The sequence below is a fragment of the Trichosurus vulpecula genome, chromosome X, assembly GCF_011100635.1.
Source record: "Trichosurus vulpecula isolate mTriVul1 chromosome X, mTriVul1.pri, whole genome shotgun sequence".
Taxonomy (NCBI): Eukaryota; Metazoa; Chordata; class Mammalia; order Diprotodontia; family Phalangeridae; genus Trichosurus; species Trichosurus vulpecula.
In genome coordinates this window covers 39,433,755-39,444,076 of record NC_050582.1, presented here as the reverse complement: position 1 = coordinate 39,444,076, position 10,322 = coordinate 39,433,755, and positions in this window count along the sequence as shown.

The following is a 10,322-nucleotide window of genomic DNA, read 5'->3' as shown; positions in this document are numbered from 1 at the left end:
GCATCACTAGAGTGGGAATTTGTTTTGCTGGATTCTGTGAATTTGTTGTGAGGGCATGCTTCATCTATATATCCATATCTATATCTATATCTATGTCTGTCAGTCAGTCAGTCAGTCAGTCAGTCAGTCAGTCAGTCTGTCAGTCAGTCGGTCAGTCAGTCTGTCGGTCTGTCAGTCAGTGAGTCTGTGAGTCAGTCAGTCTGTCTGTCTGTCTGTCTCTCTACCTGTCTGTCTGCTTGTCTATCTAATGATTGAGCTAGCTACCTATCCAGCTTTCTCTCTATCTCTCATCTTTATTCATTCATTCATTTACTTCATCTAACTGCTATTGTGAGGGTTGCTCTGGGAGGGACAGATTATAAATGCTTATACCAATAAATAACTTAAAAAAAAGAAACTGAAGAAATGGGCTGTGAATGGAGGCTGTTTCTTAATATGAGTCCCACATCTGGTTGGGAAGACTGGAGATAAGGCAGAGGGAGAAATGAGGACACTGAAGGTTCAGAAAAAAATGAACGTAGGAGAGAAGAGATAACTAGAACCAGCAACATTTCTATAGTGCTTTAAGGTCTGCACAAAGTACTGTACAGACGTCATGGCTGTTGGGCCTCACAGCAACCCAGGGGGGTGGAGCTGCCATTGTCATTCTCATTTTACAGATGAGGAAACTGAGGCTCAGAGGGGGTAGAGTGATTCTTCCAGGGGAACACAACTAGAAAGTGTCAGAGACAGGATGCGAACTTGGGTTTTCCTGAATCCAAGTCCAGTGTGAACAAAACAAGCATCATGCTGCCTGAGGACAAGGTTGATACTCATCATAACCAAATAATAGCAGCACAAAGAGCAAAGGCATGTGTTCTTCCCTCTGCTTCCTACTACCTGTGTGATGTTGGATAAGTCACTCTCCCTCTTTGGGCCTCAGTTTCCTCACCTGCAAAAAGCCTAGGTTGGACCAGCCACCTTGTAAAGCCCCTTCTGGCTCTTTCTACAAGCCTCTGATTATTTACTGAGCACCCGGATTCCATTTCTTCTGAGTTTCATGAGACACAAAGAGGGGAAAGCAACGGGGGCAGATCTGTTCTCCTTGGAGGCAAAGCAAGCTGAGAAGCAGGGCCTTTTGATGATTTTTCCTTGCAACACAGTGTTGTTTTTACCCATTTTGGAAGCAATTCCATTTTCCCCTTTCAATCATTATTGAGTCTGAAGAGAAAGGTGAGAGTGACTTCCTGGTGTGAGAGTCTCCTGAAGCTTTGTCCTGTGCTGCTCTGTCACCTCTCAGAAGTCCAAACAACATTGCACCGGCAGAAAGGATTCTCCATCCCTTGGGAAAAGCACACCTGCCCCTCCCTGGGAACATCATAGATATTCTTAGTTCTTTTTGGCTATTTGATGGTGAGAAGACAAAATCAACATACTTCAAACCTACACACGGTTCTTGGTTTAGGGGAAGGTTTTAAACTTAGTTTGTGAAGGGGAAGCCAACCCATGGGACTTCCTCGGAACGTTCCTTGGTAGGTTTTGTTCTTGAAATAAGTTGTGGCTGAACAAGTTGTGGTATATGATTGGGGAGGAATGATACTGTGCTATAAGAAATGATGCGCTCAGTGATCTTAGAAAAACATGGAAAGACCTGCATAGAATAATGAAGAGTGAAATGAGCAGAACCAAGAGAACACTGTATACAGTAACAGCAATATTGTTTGAAGAATGACTTTGAGCGAAGAAGTTATTTTGTCCATGATAAATATCCAAATTAACTATAAAGGACATGTGAAGAAAAATGCTATCTGCATTCAGAGAAAGAACTGATAAGTAGAAGTATGTATAGAATAATTTCATATATATATATATATATATATACATATACATACCTATTTGTGACTAATGGTAGCCTTTTCTAGGGTAAGGTGGGGGGACAGGGAAGAAAAAAAGTAAAAAAAGAAATTTACATGATGATCGTGTTGTATATTTGGGAGGAATAGCAAATTTTGCATAGTAGATTTGCAGTTTCATGTACAATCATCTTTTTTATTATACTGTTATGGAATTAAATTAAAATTAAAAATAAATTAAATAAAATATTTAAATTAAATTAAAAATAAAAAAGAAAAAAGTCACGGGGGCAATAACTTAGTAGGGCCAGTGTAGTAAACTGGGTGACTTGAGTCCCCAAGGCCAACTAGTGGGGCATGGTCTTGATTTCTACTAAGAAAAAGGGCTTCACAAAGAAAGGACACAGGTATTAACAAAACAAAAGAAAACAAGGCAAGCAACACCTTGGGGCCCATGAAACATATGCTCTCTTGTCTCTTCATTTCTGTCTCCTTAAGAGTCTTTCCCTGGTTGGCCCTCTCTGTGATATTCTGGCCCTGCATCTGGCCTGGCCTGTGTCTGTGATGGGGCTTCTCACTTTGTAGCCGTGTCTTCTGATGGCCTGCAGAACTTCTATATTTGTCTGGCGTGCCTCTGCTCAGAGGCTGGGGCTTCACCCTCTCAGGCCCATCTTTACTCTTGTGGAACCAGATGTTGTCAGCTTTCTTTCTGAAGCTAGGACTCCAGGGCCCTTAGAGTAGGCAAAAATCTTTCATCAGAAGAACAGACACCAGCTCCTACAACTGTGCAGGACAACAGGTATATATGTAGGAGTTTGAATGTAATTCATAGGAATTCATATGAATCATATGATTTATCATATGAATTTATCATGTAATCTTAGATATAGAGCTAGAAGGGACTTCATGAACCATCTAGTCCAGCCACCTCATTTTACAGAAGGAGAAACTGAGACCCAGGGAGGAGAAGAGATTTGCCCAAGGTCATACAGGTCTCGACAAAGGCAGTATCTGAACAGTCAGTCACCATTAAGTGCTTATGATGATAAACACACATCCTTTGACTCCCCAGCCAATGATCCTTATACTGCTCCAACAGATGAATAAATACAAGACACATAGAAAAGAAATACAGTAGTTTCAGGCGGTAGGGAACTCTAACTTGTGGTGGGGAAAGCCCGAAAGGCATCACGTGGGTGGTGATGACAGAGCCAGCCGCCGAAGGAAGCTAAGGAGTCTGAGATGTGGAGTTGGAAGTGGCAGAAAGCCTGGGGAAAGGTCACATCATGGAGGAAGAACAGTTAGAAGGCCAGTTTGTCTAGAATGGAGAGCAGATGGGGGAGCCATAGGAAGTAAGACCAGAAAGATGGGTGGGAACCAGGAGAAAAAAGGACTGCCTTTGTCATCAGAGCACCTAGTTTTCAATCCTGTCTCTGAACTCATCTGTATGACCTGGGCAAAGTCACTTCCCCTTCTTGGGTCTCAGTTTCCTCATCAGTAAAATGAGGGAGTTGAACTACATGGCCTTTAGGGTTCCCTCCAGCTCTAGAGCTAGGAGCCTCTGATTTATGAGTCTATGGTATGGCTCTTCATTTATCTTGGAATTGCTCATATCCATCATTTCTTATAGCACATTAATGGCCCACTGCAGAAGTGTCAAACGCAAGGCCCTCACAGCGCTCTCAAGTGTGTCCTCAAACAGATTCAAATGTAGTTCCTATCTGATTTTAGTACACATATACATACATACAATATGTAAATATAGATATATAGCTATAGCCATAGATAAATTGAAATATATAGATGATATATGTTATATCTATATTAATATATTAAAACCAGATGATCATAAGTGTGTATGTATATACATACATATATGTATATGTATGTAAATGCGTATGGTTTTCTAAGTTAATATGCAGTCCCCAGGGATCCTTATATCTGGTTTAGTAACCCCTGCTTCTATTTGAGTTTGATGCCACTGGTCTATTGTATTCTTGTGCCACAACTGGCTTAACCCCTCCCCAACCCCCCAGATGTTGGGCATCTGTTCAGTTTCTCATTCTTTACTATCACAAGGTATGTTCCTTCCATCACCTTGTATTGACTTGTTGTATCTGTGTTGTGTACTCCTAAGCAGATTGTAAGATCCTTGAAGGCAAGACTGTTTATTTTTGCCTTTGTATCCCTAATATCTAGCACAGAGTGTGGCACACAGTAGGCACTTAATAAATGCTTGTTGATTGACTAATTGTTGTATTCTCCTCCTCCCACCCCCCAAGTACAACACGAGCCCCATGAAGGTAGATTCTAGTTTTGTTTTTGGTCTATATTCCCAGCACCTGATACAGTACCTGGTATAGCGGTGGGGAACCTGTGACCTTGAGGCCATATGCAGCCTTCTAGGTCCTTAGTTGCAGCCTTTTGACTGAGTCCAAGTTTTACAGAACAAATCCCTTTACTAAGTGGATTTGTTCTGTGAAGTTTGGATTCAGTCAAAGGGCCACACTTGAGGACCTAGAGGGCCACCTGTGGCCTCGAGGCTTCAGGTTCCCCGTCTCTGAATAGTAGGCACTTGATGTGTGTCCCATTAAATTGAATTGCATTTGGAAACCTTATGACTTTCATATGGGTAGAAAATGTCAACATATATACTCTCATGGGAACTGCTAAAAGGGAATACACTTAACTGTGTGCACAGATTAATCACAGTAATTGTAAGGAGAATGTTTGTCATTTTGTCCAAATGGCTTTTAGCTTTCTGACACAGATAAGCATCCACTTGGGATTATCCGGAAGCCACCATATGTACTCCTGACATCCAACAGTCCACACTGCCTGAAAATTTTTCAACTGACTCAAATTTGTTGTGTCATCTAAACAGAACAGAATATCCACTGTAATTGGACCCATTTCTTTAAGTTTTATGGGTATCCAGTTATGTACCAGGGAAATCATGTCTGTTTGTACCTTAGTTGGAATGATTTGGTGCTGTCACATCCACTGCCAGCCTCTGTCCCATAGTTGAAAGACTCTTAGGCTCCTGAGATGCTGGATGGGACTTTGTGACCAGCTACCCACACGCCACAAATGCAGCCACGCCACAAAAGCGCTGTCCTTCCCATGTGGGACCAGCCTTGTTACTGCAGCAACATTCTGGTTATCTAGCTGGCCTTGCCTTAGCTTCACCACAAACATATTAGCTAAATCATGTTTCCGAGGGTGAGTGTACTAGGCAAGTTTATGTTTAGATTTGTTTTATTGAGAAACATTTCCCCTCCAAAGTCTGGTAGCCAGATCCCCCTTTTCTCAGCACTATAAATGTATGAGTTTCATTCTGAGGCAGAGTCCTTGGAAATCTCCTATATTGTATCCCCAGGAAAGCAGAATCACTCAGTCATTTGTCCAAGATTTAGAAATGGATCTTGTGCTGGTGACTTGACCATACTTGTTCCCTAATTATGTTCTTCTCTACTTCTATTCACCTCATGTCTCCACTCTTCCCACTGATTGTATGTGTATTTGCTAGAGGGTGTGCCTCACTTTTATGGAGAAAATGTTTTATGGCTACTTTTAGGAATATGCTATTTCATTAATGCCTTTGCTTTGAACTCAGTTGGGTTCTTTGGTTAACTAATAAAGGTAAACACACTGGTGGGGGCTCACAACCTAAGGTTTTGAGTGGATACAGAGCCACAGAGTACCTTGAACCTGTTATGGGTGATCCGTGTTCAAGTTGGGGGTACCCCAGATGCTACATTCCTAAATCTAGCCCTCCTCCAGGCATCCCTCTTTCTACCAACTGTAACACTACTACCCTTCCAGTCACCCATGTTCTCAATCACAAAGTGTCATCCTCAACTTCTCTCCCCCCACCCCTCTCTCTCTCTCTCTCTCTCTCTCTCTCTCTCTCTCTCCCTCTCTCTCTCTCTCATCCTATTCCCTTTTTCTCTCTTCACAGTCATCATCCTAGTTCAGGCTCTCATCACTTCTCACCTGAACTATTGCATTAGCCTCTTAATATGTCTCTTTGTCCCCAGTGTCTCTTCCCTCTCTAATCCATTCTCCACACAGCTGCCAAATTGATATTGCTGTAGCAGATGTGATCTTGTCAATTCCATACTCAAAGATTTCCAATAGCTTGCTATTGCCTCTTAGGACAAAATATGAAATTTTCAACCTGGCATTTCATAGGATCATAAGATTCTAGATCTAGAGCTGGAAGGAACCTCAGATGCCATCTAGTCCAACCCACTAATTTTACATATGAGGAAACTGAGGCACAAAGAGGTACCCCAAAGATGCAATAAGCATCTCAGAGTCAAAATTTGAATCCAGATCTTTTGAACCCCAAATCAGGGTTCTTTCCATTGCACAGAATGAGGTGAGCAGAAACAGGAAGACAATATACATAATAACTTATAACAATGAATATGGAAATAAGAAAAACAAAACTAAAAGCTGAGGGTTTTTTTGAGGCACCTCTGAATTAGAAGCATAAAGATTTTAATTGCTGTAAACTCCTCTAATAGACCATATTCTCTCATCACAGTGTCTTTCCTGAGATACACAGCAATGACAGCAGGGCTCCTTTTTAAAGCTTAGTCTTAAATATTTTTCTCATTTTAATTTTACATTACTCTGCCAAGGGGGGGTGATGATTAAAATAAGTCATATGAAGCTTGGACACATTTCCATGGTTGGCCAGGTTTGGGAAAAGTTGGTAGCTTTGTTCCTACTGTTGTGTCGTCTACTACTACCACCACCACCACCACCAAGAATAATTCTAGCTGTCATTTATCTAATGCTTTGTGGTTTGCAAAGTGCTTTAGACCTGCTATCTCATTTGTATATGCAGGTCCAGACTCTGGAAGGTTGGGACCAGGGTTATGGCTGTTTTCAAAAGTATGCTGCAAAAGAGTACAGTTCTAAGTCAGGTTACAAAGTAGGAACAAGGGGCTATTTTCTTCCAGAAACAGAATTTCTGAAGAGGTCCATTTCTTTTTCTCTCTGTCTCTCCCTCCCACCATCCCTCCCTTTCTCTACTTTCTCCTCTTTTTCTGTCTCTGCCTCTCTCTCCTGCTCTATTTCCTACCTGGGCCAATTCATCTCTCATTAGGCTGCCTGGTACCTCCACTCTCTGCTCCTGGGAGCTCACTAAATTGGTGCCAGACTTTGTGCAGTTACTCAGGCCACACAGTCTGCTACATCTCAGAACTCCTGAGCTCAAGAAATCCATCACCCTCAGCCTCCCTGGTAGCAAGGATGCACCACCACATTGAAATCTCAACATGACTTTTAAAATACTGTCTGTGTGAGGCAATTGTGGTCGCCTGTCTGAGAAGTCAGATGACTGGCAGGCTATCTGTTCCAGTCCTAGATATAGTCATTGCGGGCTGATGGACCATTGGGTGTAAGTGTGGGCTGAGGCTCAGTTAGTATGGAATGAAATGAAATGGAAATGAAAGCTTCTCCCAGAACGAGACAACTCAGTCTTTTTTCTTAGACTTTTCATTTTAACAAAGAAATTGCTTTAAAGAAGCATTTGGGAAAATTCCTCCAATCCTTTGATGAGCAGGCTCAGGGAAGGGAGTTATGGGTATAGCTACCTTCAAGGCCAGAACAGAATTCCAGAAGGCTAAAGATGTCAAAGAAGTGGACCAAGGCTACCACCACCACCAGGATTTAGGAGATCTGAAGTGATTAGAACCACATTATCAAATTTGCCAGGAAGGAAGCACTCAGGTATGTGGGGAACATATAGCCCAGCTCTAGTGGGCAGTGACAAAGAAGGACCCCATCTGGTCCACTGTTGTGGCCTTGCCTTCCACAATAGTGAAGTTTGTGGTAGGCACCCAACACTCAAACTAAGTCCCAGGAACATTCTTGTTCTTGTTTGGATTTCATAAATTGTGGTTAGGCTGTTGTAAAGTGGTTCTACTAGGCCACAATGATGGCCAAGGAGCCCAGGACACATACAATGGAGAGGTAGATGAGCCATAGCTGTGGGGAACAGCTGAATGAGTACAATCAGCACAGCAATCCCCCCTGAATAGTCCAATTTGGAAAAAGCCCAAACTATGCTCTAAAGGTTTCTAAATTGTGCATGCCCTTTGAGCCAGGGATACCACTACTACACCTATAGCCCAAAGAGGGGAAGGAACTCATATGCACAAAATATCTATAGCAGCTCTTTTTGTAGTGACAAAGAATTGGAAACTAAGGCAGTGCTCATCAGTTGGGAGAGTGACTAGGCAAATTATGATACACAAATATAATGAAATACTATTGTGCCATAAGAAATAATAAAAGGGATGGTTTCAGAGAAACCTGGGGAAGACTGATATAATGAGGCCCTGGAATCACACTTCCAGAAAAAAGTTAGCTATATCTCTCCTACAGGTCTCTATGGGGTGTCCCTGAGGATCATTGGGATGTCTTCCTCTAAATCTTATCAGTTCAAGCATTGTTCTCTAGGGTTCCTTTCAGTGTTAACTGTCAGTGATTAGCACACTAGTTCCATTTAACCAATTAACATCCATTAGCTTTTCCCAAGGGACCTGTACTGCAAAAATATAGCAAGAGCAGAATCTAGAAACATTTCCCTCCATCCCCTGGGGGCACACTTTCTCTATTACCACCTGAGTCCCGGGGGAGAATGGGCTCAGACTTGACTTAGTTTCAACATAGCATTGGCCCCAGTGAACTGCACTTCCAAATGTCGCAGAGCTGCTGGTTGAGTCCTCCTATCAACTATCACTAGGCTGGGGGCCAGAGGCCATTTTTGCAGATTTCAATGCCGGATTGGCTAGCTGGCTGCAAAACCTGACATGATTTCCTGGACCTCTGGTACCATCCTGACCTTTCAAAGGTCACAAGGTCATAGTTATCTTGAATACTCCTTCTCCTAAAATCAAGACAGAATCAATTGAGAGAGACCTTCAGAGAGGCCCACATTCAGGGGCCACATCTTGGCCTAAAATGAGGAGGGTCTAAGGCCCCTCTTCTTACAACCTTGTTTCTCTCACCAGAACCCATCCAGGCAGGCAAGAGCCTGCACAAGAGGAAGGTACTCACTTTTGCTGGTAAGTGCCTTTTGAATGAATCCTTCACAGTCAATCGAAAAGATACTTCTTCATCAGTGGTTACTGGACCAGAACCAGTTACAGAATGTCTACACACGGGGAGCAGGGCCCCACCGTGTTATCATCATGCCTGTCCAGAAGCAGGCTTCCAAGCCTCTTTCTACTGAGGATTGCATCAGCCAAGCTCACTGGAGACCCCATTACACTTATAGAATCTGATGAAGAGGGAAATGAGTGGAACCAGGAGAACAATGTCTATAACATTGCAAAGGAAAATAACTTTGAAAGACTTAAGAATTCTGATCAAGGTAATGACCAACTATGATTCCAAAAGACCCAAGATAAAGTATGCTACCCACCTCCTGACAAAGAGTAGATGGATGGAATCCAGATATAGAATGAGATGGCCAATTTTGGACATGGCCAATGGGAGAATTGTTTGGTTTGATTATGCATATTTGTTACAAAATGTTTTTTTTTCCAATAGTGGGAGATGGGAGGGAAAGGAAATGCATGCTTGTTAATTAAAGAAGTTAAATAAAAGTTACACACACACCCACACCCACCCACACACACACCCACCCACCCACACACTCATACAGAAAATGTATGCTAGACTTTCCCTGAATGACAATAGACAGAATATGAAAGAGCCAAGAGAAGCTGGGGGAGAGCTCAGCAGCTAGAAAAAAAATCTCTAAGACTGTTTTCTCCTTTATAGAAACCATGAAATAGATAGAGTTTTGAGCTATTAAAGCTTTAAATAGCACTAAGATTTTTTGGGACTCCCTTTTTAAACTTAAACACCCTTCAAGCTTTAATGGCTTAAAACCGCACCAAGACTTTTGGGATACCATAGGTGGTCTGATTATAGTCAAGATTACCAAAAAAGAAATGGTCCAGTTTCAGTGTGGACATAGGTGGCGTCATGGAGAGAGGGCTGAGCTTGGAGTCAGGAAGACCTGAGTTAAAATCCAGCTTCAGACACTTAAACTGTGTGACCCTGGGCAAGTCACTTAACCACTGTTTGCCTCAGTTTACCAATTATAAAGAGGGAATAATAATAGCACCTTCCTCTCAGAGTTGTTGTGAAGACCAAATGAGAAGATATTTGTAAAACTCTTAGCACAGTGCCTGGCTCATAGTAAGTGAGACAGAAATGTTAGCTATTATTATATGGATGATACTCTTTAAATAGGAATGGAAGGAGGGTATGGGTGGTCTGTGACCATATAGCAGGGAGCACATTGTATGGATTGATCTGCCAGCATCCTCCCCTATACCTTATACACTAACTCCTCCATTTTCTCCATAGTATGGTGGACTTATAGGGGCAGTATCAGTAACTCCATCTTTTCCTCTTCTTGAAATCTGGACATATTTGCTCCATCCCAACTTTGGTTGA